The 3908-nt window shown below is 47.0% G+C and overlaps 1 pseudogene; it reads left to right on the top strand.

Annotated features, from left to right (window-relative positions):
* Positions 1-1744: 1744 nt before the first annotated feature.
* Positions 1745-3908, top strand: part of LOC135538350 (protein sidekick-2-like) — a 126382-nt pseudogene continuing 124218 nt past the window's right edge.

Below are 3908 nucleotides of genomic sequence, written 5' to 3' on the forward strand. Positions count from 1 at the left end.
GTGTGTGTGTGTGTGTGTGTGTGTGGGTCTGTGTGTGTTTGTCAGTGTGTGTGTGTGTGTGTGTGTGTGTGTGTGTGTGTGTGTGTGTGTGTGTGTGTAGGGCTGGCTAATTAAAGTGTGTATTATAGATGCTGTAAGCCTTGACACTGTGGACTACTGGGCCCTGCAGATCATTCCTCTTCTACTGTCTGGTCTGTTACAGTCTGACTCATTCCATACTGTGTGTGTGTGTGTGTGTGTGTGTGTGTGTGTGTGTGTGTGTGTGTGTGTGTGTGTGTGTGTGTGTGTGTGTGTGTGTGTGTGTGTGTGTGTGTGTGTGTGTGTGTGTGTGTGTGTGTGTGTGTGTGTGTGTGTGTGTGTGTGTGTGTGACAGTACTGAGAGGACACCAGAGAGGAAGATAATTTGTTGCTTTTTATAGAAACACTCTGGTGACGTTAATGCTATTGTTGCTTGTGTGTGTGTGTGTGTGTGTGTGTGTGTGTGTGTGAGTGGTGCGTGTGTGTGTTTGCCTCTCTCATCCCCTGGAAATTACCCACAGCGCAGGTTTATAGAGATTTGTTGAGACACAGACACATCCATTGTTCTCTGTTCACACAGTCTCACACAGTCTCACACTCTCTCACACTCGGACAGACAGACAGACAGACAGACAGACAGACAGACAGACAGACAGACAGACAGACAGACAGACAGACAGACAGACAGACAGACAGACAGACAGACAGACAGACAGACAGACAGACAGACAGACAGACAGACAGACAGACAGACAGACAGACAGACAGACAGACACACACACACACACACACACACACACACACACACACACACACACACACACGCGCGCTCCCTGTCGCCGCCGGGCTGTGACTCAGACAGATCAATATATCTGATCAGGAGTTTCTCATCGGCTCAGATGAAAAACAGTTTGTCTCCTGTTGTTCACTACAGTGTCCCCTTAAAGGCTAGAGCTGCCGGGGCTGCTCATCACTCACACACACACACACAGAGAGTCAGCGTTGCAGTGTGTGTGTCTGGCTGGGTGTAGCTACATAATATGGAGGTATTATCCATACAGATAAATGAAGGACTCGACAGAGCATTGCTCATGCTGTCACAGTGTTAAAGCTGGGGGAAACTTCATGGAGAAATGTTCTCTACAAACTCTGCCTCTGTCTGTTTCCTCTCTAGCTCTAGCTCTCGGTTACTTTAGTGATGCTATTGCTCTCTCTCTCTCTCTTTCAATTCAATTCAATTCAAGGGGCTTTATTGGCATGGGTAACATGTGTTAACATTGCCAAAGCAAGTAAGGTAGCTTTCGCTCTCTCTGTCTCTACCTCTTTGTCTCACACACTCTCTCTGTACTGACATTACCCAATTATTAACCCCCTCCCTATCTCTGTCTCTCTCTCTGTCTCTCTCTCTCTCTTTCTCTCTCTCTCTCTGTCTCTTGTCTCTCTCTCTCTCTGTCTCTCTCTCTCTCTGTCTCTTTCTGTCTCTCTCTCTCTCTCTTTCTCTCACTCTCTCTGTCTCTCTCTTTCTCTCTCTATCCCTGTCTCTCTCTATCTCTCTCTCTCTCACACACACTCTCCCCTCCCAAATATTCTCTCCCCTCTCGCTCTCTTAAATTAAATTAAATCCATTTATTTTAACCATTAATCTTGAAGTCTTAGAAGTCCAATTGTATAAATTGTCTCTCTTTTCTCCCTCTCGCCACTCTCTCTCCCTCTCTCCCCTTCCTCCCCCTCTGTAGATGACGTTCCTCCCTACTTTAAGATGGAGCCGGTCCAGACCCAGGTTCATCTGGAGCGTACTAAACAGGCTGGTTCTTACCTGTATGGCTGAGGGCAGCTGGCCTCTGGAGTTTAAATGGCTCTACAACGCCACGGAGCTCACGCGCTTCTCTCTGGAGTACAGGTGAGGTTCAGACCTACAGGTACACAGAGGTACGCGCTTCTCTCTGGAGTACAGGTGAGGTTCAGACCTACAGGTACACAGAGGTACGCGCTTCTCTCTGGAGTACAGGTGAGGTTCAGATCTACAGGTACACAGAGGTACGCGCTTCTCTCTGGAGTACAGGTGAGGTTCAGACCTACAGGTACACAGAGGTACGCGCTTCTCTCTGGAGTACAGGTGAGGTTCAGACCTACAGGTACACAGAGGTACACGCTTCTCTCTGGAGTACAGGTGAGGTTCAGACCTACAGGTACACGCTTCTCTAAGGGGAGAGTTAACTAACAGGCAGGTTGAGGTGTGTTACTAAGGGGAGAGTTAACTAACAGGCAGGTTGAGGTGTGTTACTAAGGGGAGAGTTAACTAACAGGCAGGTTGAGGTGTGTTACTAAGGGGAGAGTTAACTAACAGGCAGGTTGAGGTGTGTTACTAAGGGGAGAGTTAACTAACAGGCAGGCTGAGGTGTGTTACTAAGGGGAGAGTTAACTAACAGGCAGGCTGAGGTGTGTTACTAAGGGGAGAGTTAACTAACAGGCAGGTTGAGGTGTGTTACTAAGGGGAGAGTTAACTAACAGGCAGGCTGGTGTGTTACTAAGGGGAGAGTTAACTAACACTCAGGTTGAGGTGTGTTACTAAGGGGAGAGTTAACTAACAGGCAGGCTGCGGTGTGTTACTAAGGGGAGAGTTAACTAACAGGCAGGCTGAGGTGTGTTACTAAGGGGAGAGTTAACTAACAGGCAGGGTGAGGTGTGTTACTAAGGGGAGAGTTAACTAACAGGCAGGGTGAGGTGTGTTACTAAGGGGAGACTTAACTAACAGGCAGGCTGGTGTGTGTTACTAAGGGGAGAGTTAACTAACAGGCAGGCTGATGTGTGTTACTAAGGGGAGACTTAACTAACAGGCAGGCTGAGGTGTGTTACTAAGGGGAGAGTTAACTAACAGGCAGGATGAGGTGTGTTACTAAGGGGAGAGTTAACTAACAGGCAGGATGAGGTGTGTTGCTAAGGGGAGAGTTAACTAACAGGCAGGCTGAGGCGTGTTACTAAGGGGAGAGTTAACTAACAGGCAGGCTGGTGTGTGTTACTAAGGGGAGAGTTAACTAACAGGCAGGTTGAGGTGTGTTGCTAAGGGGAGAGTTAACTAACAGGCAGGTTGAGGTGTGTTACTAAGGGGAGAGTTAACTAACAGGCAGGCTGAGGTGTGTTACTAAGGGGAGAGTTAACTAACAGGCAGGCTGAGGTGTGTTACTAAGGGGAGAGTTAACTAACAGGCAGGCTGAGGTGTGTTACTAAGGGGAGAGTTAACTAACAGGCAGGCTGAGGTGTGTTACTAAGGGGAGAGTTAACTAACAGGCAGGTTGAGGTGTGTTACTAAGGGGAGAGTTAACTAACAGGCAGGCTGAGGTGTGTTACTAAGGGGAGAGTTAACTAACAGGCAGGCTGAGGTGTGTTACTAAGGGGAGAGTTAACTAACAGGCAGGCTGAGGTTGAAGCTCTAAATATCCCCCCTGTTATTCATCTTCTGTAATTACTGTTCTACACAGGGACTCTTAGGGCCATTTAGTTGGGACTAATGCCTCTCTTGTTTTCCATTTTTATTCATTTCCAAACACAATTTTATGGATTTATTCAGGGGAAATGTGTCTCTGTATCTCCCTGGAGATATCCTGTCTTGTTTCTAAAGGAGGGAGGGGTGGGGGGTCATTTATTCTGATTTAAAACACCTTCCTGTGCCTGTATTCACTTACAGAGCGTTCACATTACCATTAACAGATGACAGTTTAGTTCTGTTCCACAACACATTCATTCTGATTTTTGATTCTGTTACAATCTGTGTGTTAACTTCCCTCTAGTCTTTTAAAGTCCATGAAATCTTTCAGGATGTTTTTGTGTTTGTTTGTCGCCATGGTTGCAGTTCAATGATGTTTACTTCGTTGAGATACTGCTTTACCCAT

The sequence above is a fragment of the Oncorhynchus masou genome, unplaced genomic scaffold (assembly GCF_036934945.1).
Source record: "Oncorhynchus masou masou isolate Uvic2021 unplaced genomic scaffold, UVic_Omas_1.1 unplaced_scaffold_943, whole genome shotgun sequence".
NCBI classification, from domain to species: Eukaryota; Metazoa; Chordata; class Actinopteri; order Salmoniformes; family Salmonidae; genus Oncorhynchus; species Oncorhynchus masou.